The following is a 25958-nucleotide window of genomic DNA, read 5'->3' as shown; positions in this document are numbered from 1 at the left end:
ACCTTCTCCTATGAGGACATATGTTATATATTACACCTGTGTTATATAGAGGGACACCCAAAAGTTGCGTTAGTGACGTCTCTCTCGCTGAAGCTACGATGCCTGTGTGTTTCGTACTGGAATGTACTCACACCAGCAGCGTGTCTCGCTTACAGGCTGATAAAAAGACCAGGAGTCGTTGGATAAAACACATCAGACATCAAGTCAAATCAATGAAATTTCATTATTGATATCAGCCTGAAAAATCAAGTAACAGATGTATCACAAGAAGTAAGAGATGCAACTGAATCTGCAAGTATCAGAACATCGGGTTGGGACTTCCACAGCTGAAGTTGTTGTTTTATTTCAAATCTAAAATGGTTGGAGTACAGAGACAAAACAACACAAAATGTGTTTCTGTCCAAATTCTTACGGACCGCACTCGCTGTGTGCGTAAAGTAGGTCAGGAGCGATGAAAAGTGGAGCTGGGGAGGATGGTTGGTGTGAAGTGATGAATAGAAGAGAGTTCAGCTCAGTATGAGTCATCATGGGTGGTGAGGTGGTGGGCAAACAGCCTTCCTGTGTCAATAATGAAGGAGGGAATCTGTGAAGAGGGGAGCCATCACGACGAGGCAAAACCGAATTATCAAGTCACAGCAGCTCACAAATGAGACGGAAAAGTTAAATATACGCTCTCACCTTGAGAGATGTGGGAGTGACGCGGAGACTCGGTGAAAGACGAATTCCAGTTAATTTCCACGACTTGAAAGCGACCCACGAAAACCAGCACAAAGGCATCTGGGTCAAACCCCTGAAACTGACTTAAGGTCGTTAAGGTTGCCACACTAGCTTTCACTGTAAACAGCCCAACAGGGTCCAACGCCTTTCCTAATGAGCTTCTGCACCGCTGTCAGCACACACCACAGTACATGTTTGATGGTAATGCATTATTCTGTTCAAGTGAGAAACAACAAAGAAAGAAAAAAAAAAAAAAAGTCCAGGACACGCAATCAGGCCCTGCAAATCCAGAGCGTGAATAAAACATGAGCAGAACAGGAAGATGTTACATTGTGAAGTCTCTCCGTGGACTTTTTACTGTACACAGAGAAACGCAAGCAGCCAGTAGGTGATAATGCACTGGTTCACTTTATGAACAGTTCATTTTGGCTCTGCAGGTATATTCTGCTAGTCATGCAGACATAAAGTTTGGAGATTTGACTATTGTGAGGTTTTCTAACTGTCTAATCTTCACCTCCTGTGGATGTTCTTATTAAATATTCTTTAAAGACCCTGAAAACCTATTTTCTCAATCAGCTTCTTACATGAAACCAGTATTTTCTGCCAAGGTTGGAACGGTTTTGGGTTATTTCTCATGAGAGAGATTTCTGTATTTGTGTTTTTGTCTGTGCTTTGCAGTTTTTGAGTGTTAAACTCCTAATAAATACCTAAGGATGTTTTTTTTTCTTCCAAAATTAAACTTGGATTGTTTCTTATTTAGTCATGAATATTTAATATTATAGAGAAATCCTATTATGCTTATTTTCAGGTGCATACTTTGGGTTTCTACTAGAACATGTTCACATGCTTTAATGTTAAAAAAACACCCCGAAAAGCCCAGTCTGCTCTGATTGGTCAGCTGGCCCTCTCTGTTGTGATTGGTCAACTGAACCAAACTCTTTGGACTCCGCTCCAGCTCCGCTCTAACTAGTTTTGTTTTAGGGCGTGCCAAACTAGCTGCTTATGCAAATGTGTTACTTGGTGACATCACCATGTTACGGAAAAAAGGCAGGACTTCAAGCGAGGCGTTTCAGGCAGTTCAGGAGCAGTATTTCTGTGGGGGAGAGTAACTCCCTTTTTGTCGTGGACTTTGGGTTTTGTAACTTTGCAGACCTTTTACAAAAACTATATAACACACTAAAGGAAAGTGGAAAAGCACAAAAGCATAAAAGGTCCTCTTTAAGATGTTACAAGCAAGTTTCCAAGAGGTTAAAAATATGACCTTTATTTAACTGGTATGGTCTCTTGAGATAACACTTATTTCTGTTCTTTGTCTTTGTCTTGGCCGAAATGGCAGCACAATTATGTTGCACGAACTGACACACACAAAGAGAAAGAGAAAGAAAAAGGAAAATAAAAAGTGGGAAAAAAAATAAAAAAGGAAATGATTAAAACACAGCATTTCCGCAAAAAAGAAAACTGAATTATAACCAATTTCATTCTGCATGTCATTACGGTTCCCAAACTATTTGGAATTCCAGACACACTGCTCATCCAAAATAAGCAAAATCAGATTTCTGTGTGCAACCAGATGTGTGATTTAATGTCCTCCGGCATAACAAAACATCATCAGACGATAGGAACCACGATGACATGATGAAATATGAAAGTGGAACCGTCCCCTATGGGCTCTCTCCTCTAGCTCCGTGAAGTTGCCACGATTCTATCTGCAATTTTCCTCCAACGCCCGTGAAATCTGTGAGAAGTTTGCTTTTCCATCTCAGCTCGCCTGCACCTTGGTGACAGGCCTACCCAGAGTTTACATCCACGAGGGGCCCCCGGTTTTCATATTACAACATCAGAAATTCCTGCGGCCTTGTTGCACAGTGCTCCGACTGTTTGGAGCTCCTGCCAAGTCCATAGTAACAGACAGGCCTATATTTAGCCGTGTTTACGGGCTGTTGGAAAGCGCTTAAAATAGTTAGGAGGGGAGACACTTGTACAGTATAATGCTGAACCACAGGGGTCCGTGAAGCTGGGGAGTATCAAAACGGCACAAACACAGCTCTTATTGTGCCGTGACTGGGTCTTGGCACTTGAACATGGACTTGATTGTTCACCTGTGTGTGTGGCAGCTGTGAAGAAGTCTAAATTGAAAACCCCATTTACTCCCTAAAGGTGGTCAAATAAGATTTTTCCTGCTTTGCTGGTGGATACAGGAGCTTTTTTAGCCGGCGGCAACGGGCTCAACTCGAGCCAAAAACGCTGTGGATTTTTAATGCAGCCTTTGCCCCCTTTCCTCTTATCTAACAGGCTCAGCTCTCCAAACTTGTCCAGAGGGAAGCCTGTAAAAAAATCTGGTACCAGGCCAACTCAATGCATACAGGAAACAATGACTGACAGTCCTCGACATGAAAGATTTAACCCCTAGTCACCTTGATGCGAGAGGTTCAGAGGCACAAGCAGAGGGACATCAAAACTCCAGAGCCTCCATCCTGCACACACAGCTCACATGGATGTCAACTATCTTTCTACATTTTAAATGAGACTTTGAACATTCACAATCAAAGGCCCGAAGGGGATTATAAAATCATGAAAGAACCACGGGGCTGCACCTTCAACAATATACGTTACTGTTGAATTTTTAACTCTCACATTTACATTTTCCTTTTAAAACTTCAGAATGAAACACGCCATTGTCTCCAATCGCTATCCTGGGTGATCCTATAAGTATGTGTTTATAGCCTGTTGTGAAGTGATCCGTGTAATGACTCATTACGCGAACTGTTGTGCAAACAAAAAAAAACCTACGCGAAAAGATGTTGGAACTTGCAAATGAGGAGTGAGCGATAAAAAAAAAAAAAAAAAACCCAGACCGGGCTGCAGAGGCAATTGCTGTTTAAGCGTGGAAGGAATCAGAATGGCTGGAAGCTGAGATAATGATGTGGCATCAGCAGATAAACTGGTGGTATGAGCCAATACCAGAAATTCCCACTATTGTAAACATAGGAGCGTATCAACACTATATTTAGACTGAATTCCATAGAGCCTGTTTGGATTATGCCAGCCCTTTGTTGATATTATGGATACATATCGCGGCCAGATTTTCCACGAGTGGACAGAAAAATGTAATCAATCCCGCCGTGTGCCGGCAATTTTCTTGACAATCCACTCCAGTCCACTGATCCACGCCTAAATAGAAAGTCTATCCCAGTCTAAGCATGGCGTCCACAACCGCAGAGCAGACCCGGGGCTGCAAAACACCTGCTTCATACACTCAGCAGTAACCTTTAACCAGCTGCAAAATCCACAACTAGTAAACATTCGAAATGCAGTCTCAAAATTGTTTTTCAACCTGCGGGAGCCATAAGGAGGTGGAAATTCAGGCGTGCACAGATATTGGGAGCAGAAAGGTGGAATAGTTTTTTTTGGGAGCGCAGTGGGCTCGGAGTGGCACGGTGGTCCGGGCTGCGTGACCCTTGTGTGTGATGGTGTGATGGTGTGAGGGGACTTTTCAGACAGCGCCTAATATCTAGCCAGCTGCAACAAGTTCCCAGAGCGTTCTTGGCTCGTTCGACCGCGCTGCTGACAGTGAAGCCAGCGCTCTGATTGCCTCCCCTCCCCTCCTCTCCTTACACCTCTTTGGACCTGAATAAGCTGCTCCCATGAAGCACCGAGACGCTGATTATGCTGAGCAACGCGCGCTGGGAGAGCACCAATTACCCTGATGTGCCTTTTCATGTTTGCACATTGTTGAGCAGCACATCGGCTGGTGTCCCAGGTGTACACAATAGCATACGTCTGGAGAGGCAGCAGCGAGCGGCGGCGGCGGCAGAGGTGACTTTCTACTGAGACGAGGAACGAGAGAAATATCATGAATATGAATATACATGTGATATATAGGTTTAAACCAACTGTCACCCTTCATTGAGTCGAAGTAATAATAAAAGGAAACGCAGTGTGAAAACGCCTTTATTATTCCAAATATTCCATAATCTATGACAAGATTTTTTTAAGGCTGCATCTAATGATTATTTTCAACATCGGTTAATCTCTCCATTATTTTCTGATAAATTGATTAATCGTTCAGTGTATAAAATGTGAAAAATGCCCATCACAATTGCCCGCAGCCCAAGATGACATCTTCAAATTGCTTGTTTTGTCAGACCAACAGTCCAAAATTAAGACAGAGAAAGCAGCAAATCCTCACATTATGCATATTTGCATACATTATCACATATCTTGAGGTCAGAGGTCAAGGGTCTCCTTTGAAAATTTTCCTCGCCACAATTTAGTGTAAGTTAGGAGCGTTATTTAGCCTCCTTCCTGACAAGCTAGTATGACATGGTTGGTACCAATGAATTCCTTAGGTTTTCTAGTTTCATATGATACCATATCTTCATTCTAGCTTTAAAACTGAGCCTTCTACAACCTAAAAATCCTAAAAAGTTGCGTTAATGTGTTAAAGAAATTAGTGACATTAAAATGAATTTGCATTTGAACTTTGACAGCCCTAAAACAAAAATATCAATGCAACCGAGACCAGGATATCATGACTTACAGGTACAGTATAGTGACATACCTATGGAGTAATACTAGCCATGTTGACTAAACTTTAATTAGTCAACTAATGGTTTTACCACTATATTTTTGGCTGGACCGCAAAGGGTTAGCCCTACAAACGTAAAAGTCTGTCACTGAGTGAGTGAGTGATGAAGTTACGCGATTGGTCGGCCGACTGTTGGAGTTTCCTCATTAGCCGTTGCTCTTTCAAAATGAAAAGGCAGAGAACAGTTCTGTGTTTACGTTTTCTGGGGAGCGTGTCAGCGGGTCAATGATATCATTACATAGTGCTGTTGTTGTACATGTGCTATTGTTTATGTTCCTTTAAGTTACGTTATGTTGTGCTTCGTATTGTGTTACCATGCATTCACACCAAGCGCGAAGCAAATTTCCGCCTCGCTTTCCTTCAGATATAACCACTATGCTGTTTTGTACATGTTGCGGAAGTCCCAGATATGTCAGAAAAAAACAAACGCCGTTGTGTCTGGGTTCATAACGTTACCCGGCGGCGAGCTGTATTTACATACTGTATCTGTATCTAGCAAGCCACACGTCGCTACTGCGGTATGAACCCAAAATAAACAGACTGTACTGTGATCTAATTGCAATAAACAGATCAAAATGATGCCGAAATAACGACATTATGATGTCGATTTGTAAAAAGACCGAATTATAAACGGAAAAAAACTGTTCACAAAACATAATAGACATGACCACTGACTATTTGTCTAACAATTTATTCACATACTGACCATATACGGTCCAGCTATATACTCAGTTTTGACTGAGTCTTGTTTTATAACAAATCGTCTCCCCTCCATTTTGTCCTGGCGTTAAAATCCTGCCTCAAGTATGAATTTCATCTTCACACATTAGCATCGACCGTGCATCCCAATTCCTGACTCAGCATTCACACAAAGTGCTTGTGGTTTCGATGCGAGTGACTGTAATAAACAGATGACCCCCATGTCAACTCTCTACCAGCACTCGGACCTTTGAGATCCCCCGTGCTGTTAATAGCCTCGCTGGCACTGAGCTGATGCAGCTTCTCACATTCCCCGTAACAGAGAGAGGAAACATGCAAAAGGAGGCTAAACTGCACCATTTAAATTCAGAGTTGGTAAGCTGTAATTTTTTGCAGCTGTATGCTAAGCTGCAGGATATCTCCATTCCATTTTGCGCGTTAAATCGTTTAGTATCCATTTCCGAAAAACAGCGAATGTAATGCTTTTATGCAGCTTTCTATAATGAATACATGATTACAAGTTGCTGTTGAATGCTGATGTGTACATTAGGATGAATGAAAAACAGCTTGTCTTTACATTTATCCCTGTTAAAGTCCTTTTTAATACCATAAGCTTAAGCTGACTCACGGTATGCATTTGTGCAGTTACTGGTAATCATATTTAGATTTGGTAGAATCAACAAGGAAGGGCACATGTACTGTATGTCTAAAAGGATTTTCTATAGCAGGTCCAAAGCAGTGATGTCATCCTGGTCATATCTGAGAACATCTCGGTGGGCGATTCATCTCAAAAAGTGATTTGTTATTGTCTCCACAGGTCACAATTTCAATCAAATAGTTCAGGTGTTCAGTAGGTGAAGCAGATCCAGTTTTTACTTTGGGTTATAAAGCCAATGATTTGCTATAGGCTTGTTTGAAAAAATATCAATTTAATTTTTTGAGGTTGCTGGAGGAGGAAGCAGTCGTAAAGCTCATCGGTGCTTCCCAGAGGGATCCAGCCCATAATGCTTCCATCTAACCTCCCGGGCTGAAAAACAATCATGTGAGAGGTTGAGGTCTCTCCGAGCGTCTGCCTCCAATAATAGCACCTGCCTTCTGTGTGCTGGAGGCGTGTGAGCGGCGGCCATGTTGGAGGGGTTTAGAGAAGCATGTTTTGTCATCGGCAGTCCGGGCCCAGAAAAGGCTGGAAATGCTCAAACAGAGCCCCGAGCTAAGGCAATGTTATAACAGCCTGAAGTTAGGAAACAGATACGTCGATCACTGTCAGTCGCCCTGTCAACAACGATATTAAAAGGTGCTAAATTCAATATCCAGAGTATTGATAAAGCAGACAAACAACTATTAACTATTAAAGATATAGAGGAGTAATGTCTACCTGAGCAGAGAATGAAGTCACTCTCCCTCTGTGTGTGTTGTAATCAGAGCTTCTTCTTGCTTTGTTGACATAGCCGAGCATGCTTTTATTGCATGTTCACGCATGTGAGCGTGCCCCACTGGCTAGCTCATGGCCGCCACTCTGCACTGCGCTCATATGCTAATAATGCCGTCCCGACCGACAGCGTCATTGCGGAAGCGTAGCACCCACCCTCTGGTTCCGTCCTCAGGTTAACACTATTATCTCTGTCAGCACTTTTGCTGTTGTAGGTACTAAAGAGCGATATATTTCCCTCAGGAGTTGGTGGAGACCAAAACAGAGCTAAAAGAAGGTTGAAACATGACTCCAAATGAATGCTATTGTTGTTCCATATCTGCTGGATGTATAAATGGTTAACTGCTAACAGGTTTGCCATATAATAAGGTCATAATACGTCAATGTTTTGTTTACAGCCTCTTCAATGGCCACCAAGTGGCCAAACAATAAATGAATACTTCTTTAATGCTGGAGTTTGCTTACTTTAAACACATTTTTTCCAACTTTATACGTCGATAATATGTCAATGTTGTGTTTACAGCTTGTTTCTGCTTCTCCCAAGTGGACAAAAAAATCAATTGTTGAAGGTTTAAGGGAAATATTCAAGAGAACGTGTTAACATTACATAAATAATTAGGCACCGGTGACTTTGATACATCATACTATTTAATTTGCTGCTTGTGTTTTTATCAGCTGACATAGTGATAAAGAGGGAGGTGACGTGCAGCAAGAGCCTCTGTCTGGACTTGAACTGAGGTTTTGTACACCACCTGACATCCCTACTATTTTCATTCTTTATTTCTTTAGCTTTCTGTTGGAGTGGAGACCTGTGACGCAGAGTGGCAGCATGAACGCTCTGTTTACAGAGGAAGAAGCAGAGGCAGGTACCGCAACATCAAGGCATACTCGAAAAATGTTTCCATAAGCCTTTATTGCATTTTATCTTTTCTCAATATGGCAACATTTCCACCTCAGTCAGGCGAAAACAATTGTATTGTTTTCTCTTTTATTTTATGCTGAAATTGAAAATGTGCATTAAAACAGGTGAAATGTACTTTCAGTCCTCTGCTCCAGCCTTTTGGAACAGAAAAACATGCTGGCTAGGTATTTGCTGAATACAGATTTCAGTATGATTCGGGCATGAATGCAGTAAGAATGTAAAACGCCTACAACATTTCTCACCAAGTTCCCATTTGTGATTCAGGGCTGAAACCACTGGAGTGAAAAGCAGTGTTGAGGAGCATCTTCTAGTGTTCATTAAAGGTGAGCAGCGGCAACATCTGAAGAATGTGAAATGAAGGCTTGGGCTATTGACTGAGTCTCTGTGGTGCTTTAAAAAAACAAAACACTATGAGTTAATTTAGGCTGCATCATTAATCAAAGAAATTGTTTTGATTAAAGATTTCAGGTTAGGAGTGCGAGGCTGATAAATGATAGCTTTTTTAAAGGTCCGAGATCAGCAATCCCATGTGTGATATATAGCTATAAACGGAAAAAGGAAACACAAGGGATTATCCACAATTAGGGATGCATCCTCATGAATATTCATGAGGGGAGGTTGCAAGTGTAACAGAATCTGGCTTTATCAGCTCTATGCAGATGCGTACCTGGGGCTTTTTGGAAGCCTCTTTTGATCCTCTGCGGTATCTCCTTAGTCAATTTATCTTTTCCGCAAACTTTTACTTTGACAGAGATTCCTTTGGCCGATTATTTAATCAAGTGGGCTCTTGTACAGTAAACAAACTTGAACCTACTTTAAGTGCGTGTACGCCTCAGGTAACACATGAATACTCTTTAGCGGACTCATTGAAGTATTCACTTGTTTCAACGCATGCAGAGACGTGAGAAAATACAATCGCCTTTTTCTTTTGTACTACTCAAATGACCACGGAAAACAGGTCAATGTCCGTTTTACTCTCACTCTAGCTGCACCCAATTCGACTGTTATCAGGCCATTAAATATCAGTTATCGGTCGCTATAAGCACCATAGATGTGGGTCATTAAGAGCCTACTACGCCTACTATGTTGTAAAAGTGAAAGCGAAACTTAAAAGCAACACGTTCTAACACATAAAACTGAATTAACCGTTACGTTTTGAACACAAATAAAAAGGCTTCTTTAGGTTTAGGCAACAAAACTACAACTTCTTTAGGTTCAGGCAACAAAAACAAGTAAGTTTAGGGAAAACATTGTGAAAGTTAAGGCTTGTGAGTTACTTATGGAGTTTCAGGCTGTCTATACTAAAGCGCCCGACTATCGCTTTTCATCCTGTCATAATTACTACAGTCGCTAGAGGTCGCTTTTGTGTTGTTTTATACCTTCTTTCGGTGATCTATCATGTGACTAGATGATAAAACCTACTAGTGGGTGTAGTAGGCCCCTATTGACCCACACCTATGCTGCTTATAGCGATTTAATAGCCTGACAACAGTCTAATCGGCTGCTATTTCTATGGTGACAGCTTTAACCTCCCCACAGGTTCACTCGGAACATGATGACAGCTTAAAAAGTGACCATATTTCCAACACACTGCTGATGTTTTCCATCAGCGAGCCAAGTAGAAGGAGAAAAACACGCTAACTGGATTCATAAAGAAGCAAGTCTGTTGATCCAACAATTTGTTTCCTCCTCAAGCTGCTTCCTTTGTCACATCCAACAACCTTGTTTTTAGAAATAGCATAAGCTGCATAACAACTCCAGAACACAACACTGACCTTTTGAGCAGGAAACTCGGCGTAGATGTTCTGAGACACTCTGTACCGACTGCTTAAATACTTGGCGACCTAAGAGGGCATCGGCGCTGACCAGAAAGCAGTTTCCAGTGGAATGTGGCCTTCATACTTTCCACATTAAAAAAACATGAGCGTAGAGAATTTTCAAATCCACATCTTCTTATAGTAGAAATCACACTAACAGGCAACAGAGTCCCTCACAGGTTTGTATGCGGCCCCGTATGGTGGAGATGATACTTCCATTAACACACCATAACGGGCCACTGCAGCACGGCTGGAGCCGCTGATCGATCCCACACTCTGATGTCCTCCATCAAAGGACAGAAAGCCATCATACTGCGTGTAATTACCTATAGTTGCTTCACTAACAGCTTATACGTTTCTAAACAAGAAAGAGACTTTCCCTGTTCCAATACTCTCCATAGTCCTTCTCTTTGAAGTGTCAAATCCTGTTCTATGATTTGTTAAAATAAAAGCTTCAAGGTTCAAGGGTCTCTATCACTTATTATTATTTTGAACAGCCCTTTAGATGTATCTCAAATAGTCTGTTTTTCTTTCTTTTAACTTGTCTTTGAGGTGTATTTTTTTGTGTGAAAGTTGCAATTCAAATAAAGTTTATTATTATAAGATTTGACACGCGGTGATACTTTATCTTTGAGTCTATGTATTATTTTTCTACACTTTTTCTTTTGAAATCTGCTCTATTTGCTTCATTTGACTTTTATTATTTTAAATTGTTGTACCTGATGTTGTTTTAAAGAAGCTGAATTGTAATAATCACTAAGCCTGCACAATAGAGTGGTGCAGGGATGACATATTTTTGTGGGCCAACCTGGAAGTTAGCATTGTACTGGTTCCCTCGACAAAAAGTTAATGGGATTTTTCCATTGAGTTTTGGATTATTGCAGAAAATAACATCTGTTGCAAACTTACACATTTTGTCCAGCAAGATAATCTTCACAAATGAACACCACTTTTATGATTTCTGAAGCGTAAATGCACAGAAGTAAAAAGCTAACGTTAGGCTATAAACAACAACTAACAACAACAACTACACCATGGTTGCATGATACGTCACCACCACTAAGCTAAAGGCGGACTATAGTGTTCGGCGTGATGATGTTTAGTAGTCTCCTTTAGCCACTTGTTACCTCCCACGTAAAAGCTTCAAAATTCATGAGTGGGATATGTACTGATTTATTTTATGTCGTAGAACAAAACTTTAAAATCTCTTATGCTTGTGTTGACCACAGACCTTATTTCAGGTATCTAAAAACCCATTGACTTTGAGATGAGGGAACATGAAGTGCAAAAATGCAAAGTAATTTCCGTGTTACAGGACTCATTCCTGCAGCACTTTATGAAGAAGGCATTAGCCAAAATGTTTTGTGCATGGCCTTACTGACATACAAGGGCGTCGGGAATGAAAATGATCATTGGACATGCCAGTCTACCATATTACCCCCTGTATTGTGTCAAAGTCACAAGGCTAGTTTGACGTCTACAAAGTGCTCTGAGACGCTGATCAATGAGAGCCAGAGTTCTTTAGTGCACAAATGTAAACACGGTGAAGAGAAAGACGTCCCTCCTGCCTGATTACCTCTGCACGTCATGCTAATCATGACAGACCGCAGGCTAGGATTGGTCGGGGTTCAAGATGCAGTCCGACAAGTCTCTCGCCAAGTCATGGCAGGAATTTAAGGCCTCTGCATTCTGAATAAATAAATGCACAGCAAATTAAACCCCTAAAAAGTTTACCTACTTGTACTGCCTCTCTGCTACTTCTTCTATGCTAGTCTGTGTAAAATATGACCATGTCTCTTGCTCATCTTTTAAGACTGCAGCAGGTTCATTTACAGAGTCTCCTGTCTGCTTGTAAACAAAAATGAATTATTCCCCGGCAGCGGCTATATGCATCAGGATAAGAATCTCAGACGGATCGACTGCTAAGCACACAGCGGAAATGAAATCGAAACTGGTGTTTAGTGATAAACAGCAGAAAACAAAGAGGGCAACGGCGCTGAGGAGGGACAAGTAACAGATGCGGTTTCAGATTGATGCAATTCATCACATTTAATTCAAGTAATATCGGCGGTGGAGTAATGACTCCTCTTAAAACCACTGAAGTGCTGACAAACAGCTTTAATGTGCATGTATATGTAAACGGAGTCACTCTCGCGTGGAAAATGTGAGTGCAGTTGTGGGGAGTTTTGAGCCCACTCTGCTTGTGTTGTGGGACGCAGCGCTGAGCCCACTTTGAACTTTATGCCCCAGTTTCTCACAGTCAGACACAGCAGGCATCATCCCACTGTTCCTCCATGAAAGCAGTTCGGACCGGCCATTATCCGCCAATAAAGCCTTTGGCTACGCTGTATGGTGGCCAAAGCCCCGGGGGATGAGATAAGACGTGAGGGTGGATTTGGCTCTCAAAGCTGTAAATCTTTTTTACATGCCCTCCTCGCGGCTCATGTTGGAGGCTGTTGCTGTCTGCGCTAATTGGTTGAAAGGACTCTCCAGGCTCAAAGCTATGAAAAGAAAAACGAGCGGCGGAATCCGATTGGCTTCGCCGACACATACAGGAGTTTGGAAAAGGACAAAGGGATGAAACAAGGGCGGAGAAATTAAAGAGGAAGGATAATAACAGGGCTGGAACAATGGGTCACAAAAGAAAAATGTGTTGGTATGCATTGCGCAGCAGAAAAATGGAGGATCACAATATTAAAGGAGCCGTTTCACATTTACTTTCTTTCCGAGAGTTATATTGATGCCACTCTCATATCTGTATGCTAAATATGAGAGGCATTATCTTAGCTTAGTATAAAGACTGGAAGCTAGCCCGGCTCTGGGAGTTGTCCGTGTTTTCGTCTTAAATCTTTAACTCTTTCACAGTGTGTTTTCAGTAAATGAAAGTTAATTATACATTTTTTGTTGCTTAAAATGTCTTATTCAATGTTTAGTTTGACTTAGCTCCACCCTCTCGTGTCACTTCTGGTTGCAAAAAGAAACCAAGATGGCGACAGCCAAAATGCCGAACTCGAGGCTTCAAAACGGCAACCAATGGGTGACGTCACGGTGACTACGTCCACTTCTTATATACAGTCTATAGTTCAGATCTAACTCTCTGCAAGGGGAAAAAATCAGCTTATTTCTCAAAATGTCGAACTATTCCTTGACTAAATCAGATCAGTTCATACTCCCAAATTGTACACATTTTTATTTTAACATATCTGAACCGTCTCAACTGCTGCCTAAAAACTGGTGACAGGCTTGTGGTCTTAGAAAATGTCCTGGTCCTTCCCCAGAAATGTATTATTAAATTGAGGTTTGTGGAAAATGTAGGTGTTTGCAGACTCCAAATCAGACATTTCATATCTTTTCATCGAGACATTTTAGCTTATTGTAGATGAAGAATTGCATGTAAACATGCGTCTTTAATTTTACATGTAAGGGATTCTGTTTTTTAATTTTTTATTTAGCACAAAAAACCTACAAGAAAAGCAACTTTAAAAAAAGAATAGTGAAACTTTATGATTTGCACAATTACATGAGGAAAATTAAGCGTGTGTGTACTGTTACAATTATTAGAAATATACTGATAGTATCAAACCATTAACTGTGTTAATACACCCCCCAAAAGAAGATGGGGAGATAATGGCAAAACAAATTAATCAGAGCAGGAAGTGTACAAGAAGCTGTGTTTTGGAAACAGCAGCTTGGAGGGGAATGATGACCTTGGACATGTGCCCATGTCTGTTTCAGTCAGCAGACTGTGAGTGCTGCTGCTACAACAACATCTGAACCAGTGTGAAACAGCAAGCCATCACAATAATGCTCAGTAGAGACGAGGTGTGTGTTTGTGTGTGGATTTGTGAGTTTGTACAATATGGGAACATTCATTTGAAGGTTGCAGCCAGTTCTGAATTTCATAAAATCTTATCTCTGCATCACACGCTGACGCTCCGACTTGAAATAAACCAAAACGTCAGAATGAAACAAGTCGTTTGTGATGATGAAAAGCCAAAGTAACCCCCCTGTGGCGGTTTCTAATTTGAGCTCTTTTTAATTATCATCCCCAGGGGAGTCACATCTGTCGGAGGTCATTGTCTCTGACTGAACTTCAGCTGTGATTTTCTGCATTTTGACCCCCCCAATGGGAACCAAACAGACATGATGTATGAGTGTGCAACAATTTCTTGTCAATGTCTTTAGTGCTGAAATGATGAGGTCAATTAATCGATTTAGTCAATCAATGGAAAATAAACTGCAAATAGGGATGCACCGATCTGGCTTTTTCAGTCCCGATACAGATAACGATACCTGGGCTCTGGGTATCTGCCGATACCGAGTACCGATCCAATACCAGTGTTTGATTAATAATCTGTATGCCTCACTGTATGGAAGTGACTGGTGTCATTCTTTAATGTGCAAGGCAACATCAGGTTTGAATTAAACATTGCTTTCCTAATTTTGTAAAACAAAATATAACAAATAAACACATAGATACAAATTTACAAAATTATTTATTATTAAAATAACACCAGTAAAAAATCTTCAAAATTATCAGGCAGTACAATTCAAATTTAAATAGTTTTAATGCAACAACAAATTGGTGAAAACTTACAACAGGAATTAAAATTCCAGTATATAATGTATATAGGGTATAAACATAGAATTGAATTTAATAGATCGGCCCCATTGTCACCAATCCAGCTATTTCAGTCAGTATCGGCCCGATATCCAATCCGGTATCGGTGCATCCCTAAATGCGAACACTCTTAATTGATTGATTATTTAAGACAATAAATAAGCAGAAATACATATTTTGTTTTATATAATCCTCAATGGTGGTATCATGTGACTACCATGTGACCAGAGCGCTTATACCCTTTAAAAAACGTCTCTGTGTTGATTTATTAAGTCTGAAGAAGAGCTTAGGCTCGGAACATCACTTACGAAGATGTGCCAATAAATTGCACTCTAAGGGAGCTACAGTGTGCGGACCTTCTTCTACGTTTTATATTATTGTGACATATATATATATTTGGCTTTAGAAATGTTGGTTGAACAAAAAAATAACAATTTGAAGACGTATCCTTTGGCTCGGGGCACTTGAGATGTTTGACATTTTGAATACTGCATGATTAATCAATAATGGCAGAATTGCATGAAAAATTCATTAAAATAATCATTAGATGCAGCCCTAATCTTGTTAACGCCTCAGTTTACAGGTGCAAGTGAGCACAATACGTATTTTTGCCAGTTTTTTTGTGATGAATAGTCCGTGTCCACTTTCCATTTCCTTCCCATCTTTTTTTCTTAACTGCTGTCTGATCCTCCCATCCCTCCTGCTGGATATATTCTCCCAGTTGTGAATGAATGGGACTCAGTGTTACTGGAGGATGTGAAGTCACCCCCTTGGCAGAGGAACACAGGTTGGCACCTGGACGGAGCAGCTGTCTCGCTGTCTTGTGACTGACAGATTGCAGCTTGGGAACCCGGACAAGCAGCCGCACAGCCGGGCAGACAGCGACCTGGAAACCGGCCATTCAATTAATCTCCACCACCATCAGCCTCACAGCCATTTTGACTCAGCCGCCGCTCCGCTGCAGATTTACTCACCTGTGTTCCCACTCCAGACCAGTGGTGTGGAGCCCAGTTAAGACAATATCCCCCCTTTTCCATTTCTACAACCGAGGAGAGGCACAGACGCGCGTCCAAATACTTCGACAATTCAGCTGGAATGCTGAATTAAACACAGAGCTGTGTGTCTCTCTCTAATTTAATAGATCAACATTTGACAGGCCTCATAACTTTAAGTCCAGCAAAATGTATTTCTACTGTAATTTGATCAACTAATGTGTTGCACAGAGGTTGATTTTGGCTCTTGTATGAATATGAATGGCTGCATTTTTCTTGAATTCAGGACTCTTTTCTTTCGTTCAATGTGCCGTCTGCTTATAATCTAAAGTTACAGTACACGGCTCCATGAATGCATTACTGTCTGTCACCCTGCTGACCCAAGTCACTTTTCATTCGTCTTGGCATGATTGATTCAAATACCACATTTGGACGGTGAAGTGTGTTTAGGTTTCGGCGTAACTTTAGAGAGCTGAAACAATAAAATCAGCTTTTTGAAAATGTGATTATTTAAGACATTTATCGAGTAAAAAGGCCAAATATTTTCAACTTCTCCAATGTGAAGATTTGCTGATTTTCTTTGTTTTATAGAATACGTTTGTGAGTGAGTGGGCATGTTTGTAAAGGGGAGACTCGTGGGTATCCATATAACCCATTTTCATTCGCATATCTTGAGGTCAGAGGTCAAGGGATCCATTTGAAAATGGCCATGCCAGTCTTTCCTCGCCAAAATGTAGCGTAAGTTAACAGCGTTATTTAGCATCCTTCCTGACAAGCTAGTATAAGATGGTTGGTACCACTGGATTCCTTAGGTTTTTCTAGTTTCATATGATGCCAGTATAGTAATTCTAGTTTTAAAACTCAGCTCGCTACAACCTAAAAATTGCAAATTGCATTAAAGAAATTAGTGGCGTTAAAACTAATTTGCGTTAAATCGCGTTAACTTTGACAGCCCTGATAATAACACATTTTTCTCTGGTGTGACAAACTCAGAACATACTTATTCAGGAATGAAAAGGGAACTTTTTCACTCCCGTTAAGCACTAGTGTCCCTTTATGGACAACTTGCTCGTCCAATTTTATGCGCTTCTGTGCACAATCGACTCAGACCTGCTCTCATTTTACTTGCCAATTAGAGATATAATAGCTCGCTGTGCCCCGTAAGTACACACAGTCCTCTGTAATGGAAGTTATCTTCATACTCAATCTGCATATTACATTTTCCTTGAGAAATTCATGGGCTATATGACCTTATGCTCTCTGAAAATCTCTTGTGATCACAGAACTAAAAAATCCAATTTAGGTTCCCCACTATCAGGCCGCGAGCTTTAATGAAATGGTTGCTGTTAGCCGCTCTGCTGGGGTATCTGTGTTCAGAGAGGCGTCCCGCAGTATGTTAACCCATCAGAAGCATGTTAATTGCTCCACGGTTAAATGTGGAGGCCGAGCAGTCGCCACGCTGCTGTAAATCCCACAATGCAATGTGCAAATCTTTTTTGCGTTAAACCAATTATCTCCGTTTGATCTGTGACCGGAACACCGAAGAGGTCTTGTGCCTGTGAAATCAGCTTTAATCACACTTATTTGCATGGAAATGGATATTGATTGGCGGGAAATGGCTACACTGCTGTGCCACTGGAAGCATTCCTCATTTACTCCTTATTCTGCTCTCTAAAGGGAAGACAACAATCACAAGATGAGAACGTGACTTTGAAGCTAAAACTGTACAACAAAGTGCGCACGTCCCGCGAGCATGAATTCCTCCAGCAGAGATAGGGGTAAGCAACGGTGAGGATATCAAAACCCGGATGCGCCATCAAACTGTTTCTTATACGAAGCAGAGGAAATGTGATCCCCTGTGGTGCACACCCTGAAACACTGAGCACAAGATTTGAAGTGAGCTGACTGAAAAAATAACGTGCATGCACGCTCTGGCAAACAGCGACGTAGTGCAGGATTCACAACTCGGCATCACTTCAAAAGCCTCTATGTGGTCTCCCTCGCTTCAAACATAAACATCACAAAAATATACTCCTCAAGCTGCGTCTGTGGCGACTGAACCAACAGCAGCACAGGGTTGCTGTTGCCTGTCAGACAAGCAAAGAAAACACTCAACCGATGGCTGAAAATAATACCGATTTGACAGACAGGTTTCCATTACTGCGTAATAATTACTTCATTATAACCCTCTTAGAGTTCACAGTTTATTTACATGGCCTGTGCCATTTAAAAATCTCATTAAATCACCACAAAATGCAAATGGGAGCAAATGACATGTACTTGTGTTTACCTCCAGCCATCTCTCAGTTTATGTTTGTGTCTCGGTTGCTATTTGAATTCCTTTGTCGGCTCATTAAAACCTTCAGTCCCAAACCAATGAGGTTTGTTTCCCTGCATTTGGCATGCTTAACATTTTCCTTAGGAAGACACAAAGTATAGAGGACGAATTCCTTGTCCACTAAAAACAGTGTTTATTTCCTTTCGGGCTGTCAAAGTTAACGCCATAATAACGTGTTAATGCGAAATCTTTTTAACGCCACTAATGTCTTTAACGCATTAACACAATGAATCTTTCGGAGGTTATAGAGGGTTCAATTTTAAAGTTGGAGTGAAGATAATGACATCATATGAAACTACACAACATAAAGGAATCCATTGGTACCAACCATGTCATACAAGCTTGTCGTGAAGGAGGTTAAATAACGCTCCAAAGTTACACTAAATTTTGGCGAGGAAAAACTGGCTTGGCCATTTTCAAAGGGGTCCCTTGATCTCTGACCTCAAGATATGTGAATGAAAATGGGTTCTATGGGTACCCACGAGTCTCCCCTTTACAGACATGCCCACTTTATGATAATCACATGCAGTTTGGGGCAATTCATAGTCAAGTCAGCACACTGACACACTGACAGCTGTTGTTGCCTGTTGGGCTTCAGTTTACCATGTTATGATTTGAGCATATTTTTATGCTAAATGCAGTAACTGTGAGGGTTTCTGGACAATATTTGTTGTTTTTTTGTGTTGTTAATTGATTTCCAATAATACATTTATACATACATTTGCATAAAGCATAATATTTGCCTACTCCCATGTTGATAAGTATCCTTATAAATATGTGAAAATGTGAACATTTCCTGTGAAAACATGTTTCTATAATATATTCCAGCAATAACATTTCATCCTATTAGCAAAGCCCTAGCTGTTGCTAATAATTGTAGGATATGACAATAATATATGATGAGACCGAGCAACGTTTGCAGAAAATAAATGTATTAGTAACCACGGAAACAGCCAAGGACATTGTAAATGCAGGGCGAGCCTCTCAGATAGCATCTGAATGGGAAATAAGACATTATCATCACTAAGTTATACATTCGGTCAAGATCCCCCGTCCCTGGAGCTCTCACACTGACTACAGTCTTTACTATCTCTGCACTCCGGAAACTCAAATGTGCCTTTTTTTCTTTCAGTGCTTTCAGCAAACACACAATTAAAATATTGAAAGAGAGCGATCTTCAAGGTTAAAACGTTGACAATTAGACCGCTTCTATTCACTGAACTTCTGAAGCTGGTTAAATAACGTCAGTCTGTACGGACAGATGAATGAATGGGCTTTCACTTTTCAATCTGCAATATGTTAACAACACAAAGCCTCTTCATCACTACATTTTTAAAGCAAAGAAACACATTCAGGGTGATGACGTTTTTCTGGCACAGTGTTTGGTTTTGAAAAGTTGTGTGTGGGCGTGTATGACACATAAAAAAAGAATATTGTGCCTTAGGGCTACAACTAATGCTTATACTTTCTATTGAGATTAATCTCACAATTTTTGTTTGTTTCCTTTAGTTTATAAAATGACAGAATATCCCAGAGCCAAAGTGACGCCTTTAGGGGTGTAAGAAAATGTTGAATATCGCGACATTATGTTTTGTGATACTGTATCGATTCTCAAAAACACTGTATCATGATACGCATTGTATCGCCAGATTCTTGCCAGTACAGACGCCTTCAAATTCCTTGTTTTATACAACCGAATGTTCAATACCCAAAGATATTGAATTTACAACAGAGAAATGCAACAAATCATCACATTTGAGGGGCTCAAACCAACAAACATTTGTCATTTTTGTTTGATAAATGTCTTAAACAAATAATCCATTTTCAAAATTGTTGTCAGTAAATATTCTGACAATTTGGGCTGCGACTAAAGATTATTTTCAGTAAATGAATCTGCCAATTATTTTCTTGATTCATTGAATAATCTTTGTAATAATGTTTAAAAGATAGGTGATGTCTTCAATTCGCTTGTTTATGTCCAACCAACAGTTCAAAACTTAAAGACATTCAATTTACTCTCATATATGACAAAGAAAAGCAGCAGATCCTCACATTTGAGAAGCTGAAACCAGAGAATATAGGGCTGCAGCTAACGATTATTTTCATTGTTGATTAATCTGTCGATTATTTTCTTGATTAATCGATTAGTTGTTTGGTTTTTATATGAAAAATGTTGATAAGTGTTTCCCAAAGCCCAAGATGACCTCCTCAAATGTCTTGTTTTGTCCACAACTCCACAGTTTACTGTCATAGAGGAGTAAAGAAAACAGAAAATATTCACATTTAAGAAGCTGGAATCAGAGATTTCTGACTTTTTTTTCTTGAAAAATTACTCAAACCGATTATCAAAATAGTTGCCGATTATTTTAATAGCTGACAACTAATCAATTAATCGTTGCAGCTCAAGAATAATAAGCATTTGTGCTTGAAAAAGGACTGAAACGCTTAAACTGAATAGAAAAACAGTATATTTCAACTGAATAACCGATTAATGGACTAATTGTTGCAGCTCCACTCAATCACCAAACCCATTAATCCACTAATTGTCTTTGTGCCCGTGTTTATTGCAGCTTGCATGCATGAATTATGTATATTCCATGTTGTTACACTACATTGTGTTGTACAGGAGAATGTATATATGTGTAAACTGTGTATTGTTAAGGGAAAATGGGTGGTGACCCCGCCTATACACTGATGTATGGCATCCTGTCCAGCCGTACAGGATTGGGCTCTATTGGTTTCTCCAGAGACGGGACCTCTTCAAGAAAAACCCTTTTCCACAAGAAGCAGCTCCAAACACAAGCAGGCCCTCATAAATCAAATGTGTATTTCTCTGCTGTTTCCCCTCCAATGGCTCTTTGAGCTCAGCCTAGTCGACGCGCGACGCGGGTTTATTCATTCTATTGAGTATTGCAACAGAAACTTTCAATTTTTTCCATTCATCCGCCGATGTGAAAAGAGCAGCCTCCGAAGCACAGAGAGGTATGACGAAGACGATGGAGTGTGGCAGCTTCGATCGAAAGTCCCTGTTTGCAGAAGTGCTGAGGCAGCACTGTTCTCTGTGGAGGCAGGTGCTGATGTCTCCCTCCGACTGTTGAGTCAAATATCTAACAGAGATTACGGCAGATTAACGCGTATAATAATGTTTTCCCTTTTGATCGGGGCTAAGGACAGATCAGCTTTAGTCGTCTGAACTTAGAGGAACCCCTGCAGCCTAGAGAAGAGAAACCTTCACCGATAAATTTAGCCTGCTCTGTGTCAAGCCATAGGGGCATTTTGCATTATTTATTCACATAATGTTAGTCCATATCAAACCAGACTTGAAAAAATGATGAGTACATTTAAACTCTCTGTAACATCATGTCTCTTCCACTGGAGCTGCTGAGAATTCAGGTGAAAACTTCCAAACTCTGGCTTTGGGGATTTTTGTATCAAGTTGATCTTATCGGGGTTGAGAAAATTGAATAACTCTCAGGTTTAAAAACATTTAAAAGGACGACTGGTGATATTCTATATGGTCAACAAATAACATGGGAAAAAAATCAAGTCTTGTCTCTAAGAAATTACATCTATACACAGTACTGCTAATGTGTTTTGCTACATACATTTTAAGGGAAATGTATTCCATATATATTAGGGCTGGGATGATACACCTATCTCCCTATTCGATACTATCACGATTCGATATGTATTGAGATTTTTAAGTATTGCGATTCTACAAGAATTGCAATTCGATTTTTACGATTTATTACTTTTTTAACACTACACATTGGGAAAAAGATTAATCATACACTTCTAGGGACTTTTACTTTGGAAAATATCTAAATTAATAAAGTAAGAATGTTTGATTTTCAGCATGTATGTCGTCAAAGATGTCCTGAAGTCAAATATATCAGTCGTTATCAGGAATAATTAATTGAATTTTGTCCAGTAACCAGAAAATCAAAAAATAAAGACATATCCCTCACAAATTAGTGGTATTTTATTTTTAATTTATAAGGGACAGGTAATGTTCTTTTTCTCTTTTTATTGATATTTTCTTTTTTAATTTCTTTTTTAATTTTTTAATTGAATTTTTTTTTCTTTTTTTATATTTGTTTACATTTTTCAATTTGTATTTATTTTATTTTTTTTATTGATAGGGACATTTAATGTTTTATCCCTATGGTGAATATAATCCAATCAATCTTATTTCCATATATGTATTTTGCATATACGAACACGACATACTATACTATGACTTTTTTTCATGACATTTTTAGACATACTATTCTATGACTTTTTTTGAGATACTGTAATGCATGTATACACCGTATGTATATTAAATGTTCAGAAAATTGATCATTTGAAGATTTAAGGTAATGTTTTCATTTGGTTAAGATGGTATGAAAATGTACGGACAGAGCTGTATACTGTATATATCACCATCGACGGCATTAAATGTTATCAGTTAAAGATGAATAAAGCCAATTTTCTATCTGAAATTTCATCCCACGATCTTTGCACAGCCCTCATATCTGCTCTGAATAGCTTTTATAAATATCATTAGGGTCAGGCTGTAATCACCGTTCAGCCTTGACATACACAACATGGAATAAAAGAGATGAGTAATACCGAGGCTGGAGAGAACCGCATGGTAGCAGCTGTGCGAGCTCCTGGGAGTTAAAACCAGACTTAGCAACAAACACAAAATAAAGACATCTCATCCCCTGTTCACGACCAAAAGTATTGCATTTCAGTGGAAACAGTGAATCACTTAAACATGAGGTCAGCGTTCACTCTCCCCTAAGAAGTCCCCAATATGATTTTATCAGACATCTTTTCCACCCCACCCCCTCTAACTAACAGGCATGTGTAAAAGCTATTATTTCTAATCTCATTTGACTGTCCTGCTGGGTTCTGTTACAACATTTTAAACTCTTTCCATTATACAGAACATAAAAAACATTGTGTTAGAGCTGACAGTGGTGCGCTGTTCCTAAAATCCTCTCTAACAGAGGAACCGTGGGGAGTCTTGCTCTGCTCTGAGACTCTTAGCTGAGTTTCTTTCTCGTGATTTAAAGGCCGGATGGATGCAGCTTCCTCCTCTCAATCCAGGCGAGATAGAAATTAAAATATCAAAAACCCTGGGATGGATGTGACCCTCGTGGACACAAATGACTTCATTACAGGGAATCAGCCTGACACTACAAAGCCTCGACTCAAAATACAAAATAAAAGCTTTTCAATTTGATTTCTTTCGGCTCCTATTTTCAAGGACGTATGAAACCTGACAAAACCTAACTTCATAGGCTATTTTGTGGTTCTTTGATCACATTTTGGAGGCTTAAAAATCCAGTAGTGCGGCGGAAAATTGCCACACGATGAATTGGATTTGCTGGGCACCAATACTGTGCAGTCATGACACTCATTTTTACAGTAATGCATAAGGGAAGTAAAAATGTCACGCCTACTGCCAAATATTAACACTTTGATGATTTTTTTTTTTTTTTTTTGGAGAAAGCAATACTCGAATGTGTGCAATGAAACAAGCAACAGCCAAATTACCTGAGGTTCTGGTCCAAATGTCTGGTAATTTGTTTCTGTGGAATTGGATCGAAGGTGAAAAAACTGACGCAAGGGCCTCAAGAACAAGCACACACTCACCGTCGCCTTCCCGATGTGTGTGATGAAACACACAAAACTAACATGGGTATGCAATTTTCTAAGCTCAGAACACACCGAGAGATAAAACAAACAAGAGCAGCGACTTTTTTTTCTCGCATTTTCCAGTGATTTCCAGCGGGCTTTAACCGAGACAGAGGCTGAGACGGGGCTGTTGCTGAGAGGCATGTCTGACTGCAGACGTGGGGCACACTACAGGCACGGCGGTGACTCATATGATCTGGATGACTTGCCGAGAAAGAAGACAACCAGCCACTGCACTTCATCATCATCATCATCATCAGTGTTGCTGTTGCCATCAGGATAAATACTTCTCACTAGTTGATTAGATTGAGATCATCCTCGAGTGAGGTGTGCAGCAGGCAAGCGCTCACAAAAATTCATTTTGAGAGCAGATGAAATTCTTGAAAATCTATAAACTCCCTTGGGCAATCTGTTTATTGCAATAAAGGAAAGGACATACGGGCAATAATGGTTGTTGGAGGCTTCACGTGGAAAACAGCAACTGAAGGTATAGCCATGATGATGATGATAATGATTGACTCAGCGACAGCAGCGTCGGACCCGTGGCGGCGGACTAAATGAAACGTGATATGAGACAACATATTTCCCCACTTAGTGAATCCGCCTCTCGCTGAGAGAACTGCGACCACATGTGGCTGCAACGCGGTCAAGCTGCTGAATCCATCTGGATGCGTCATGATGATTCATCTCCCACATCTCTGGTCCACATTAGAGATGTGACGGTGAGGATATTTTCCCACCGGTTACACCGGTGTTACCGATTACACCGGACAGTTTACTAGAAAACATGACGCTCAATATCTGTAGAGCGCTTTACTTTGATCTTTAACAGCGGGTGGCTGTGTGTCTGACCTCTCTGTTTCGACTTTTCGCTGCAGGGCCGCAGGTTTCTACTTGGCGCTGCTCCGCCGCGCACACCGGCTCTGATCGCTCCGTCCTCCTCACGGCGATTGCCTAATTAACTTTATGGTTCCTTTATAGCATTGTGTTTCAATCAGAAATATTGCCAAATATTGCACTTTTGCTTTTCGCTTCGACACCAAATCCTCTGCCATCGTCTTGTCTGTCAACTCTCTCTCATCCCGTGTGTATGAAATCTGACTCCTGCTACTCTGAGCTGAGACTCCGTACGGAGCAGACACTTTCACTTTCAGTTTGTAGCGTCCGTCGTCTGACTATGTATTGATAACACGGCGCTGATACGCGAAAATGAACTAAATAGGTTTTATTTTAAAAAGCAAAACGACAGGGATATAGCAGAATTGGGACAAGACTTAGACTGGGATGCAATTTGGATTAATGTTAATGTTTAAATGTTATACATTTGAAGTTTTGTCATAGAGCATATCTAACACCAAGAATTAGACATCAAATGGTACTGGTACCTGACCCATGTTGCTCATTTTGCTCTCAAGGAACTGTTGGCACCTTTGTACGTAATGTAATCGGTGTGTGCCCGACAACCGTGTAACACCGACGACCGCGGCAAGCCTAGTCCACATCTCCCCGTTGGACTTCATCATGGGAGAATTAGAGGTCTGTCTGCTGCTGAAACACCAGCACATTCTCAAATGAATGTGAAGTTATTGGCCTTTGTTTTTCCCACGTAATTGCGGTGCCTTCTCTTCGTCTTGGAGGCAAACACCTTGTTATTGTCTAAATCCTCTAATATTGAGCCGTAGCAGTTTTACTGTAGACACCATTAACTCCCCGGGAGGCTAAAGCAGAGCAAAGGAAACCTAACAAACATAATGTAGCCTCTCCTATAAATCCTTCTTTGCTTTAATGGTCTGAATAACCAGCCAGTGAGCAGCAGCTGTCTTGGTGGCCACGGTCCCCTCCCCCACTGCCAACCCCCCCTATAACCGACCCCTCTATACACTCTCTCCGAGGAACGAGCACCACAATAACACAATGATGGTCCAAATGGGACTTGGGCAATAATAGCTTTATGGTGTTTTTGTATTTATTTAGTGAGAACAGAGATCTATTGTGCGTTTAGTGCAGGACTTGAAGAGATCAGTTAATGGTGAGCTTAAAGGGCTAGTTCACATTAATTAGAAAAGGCATCTTTTCTCATTTACCATGCAGTTTTTATTTTGGAGGTATCCGTCTGTGAGATTTCTGTCTCAACCAAAGGACAATGG

General features: G+C 40.5%; 1 long non-coding RNA gene across 2 annotated transcripts in view; it reads right to left on the bottom strand.

The window, feature by feature from the left end:
- The window catches only part of LOC141758623 (uncharacterized), a 95969-nt gene that overhangs the window by 20404 nt on the left and 49607 nt on the right, over positions 1-25958 (bottom strand). Inside the window, exons 2-3 of one of the 2 annotated variants that reach the window (XR_012591907.1) lie at positions 1979-2072; positions 278-558 (exon numbers count right to left, since the gene is read on the bottom strand). This is a non-coding gene — a long non-coding RNA (uncharacterized LOC141758623). Of the gene's footprint in view, positions 1-277; positions 559-1978; positions 2073-25958 lie in introns of those variants that run through there. The other variant, XR_012591906.1, reaches the window with a different exon arrangement.

The sequence above is a fragment of the Sebastes fasciatus genome, chromosome 20 (genome assembly GCF_043250625.1).
Source record: "Sebastes fasciatus isolate fSebFas1 chromosome 20, fSebFas1.pri, whole genome shotgun sequence".
Classification (NCBI taxonomy): domain Eukaryota; kingdom Metazoa; phylum Chordata; class Actinopteri; order Perciformes; family Sebastidae; genus Sebastes; species Sebastes fasciatus.
Note: the sequence above shows the minus strand (reverse complement) of the source record. Positions and strands in the feature narration are given on the sequence as shown.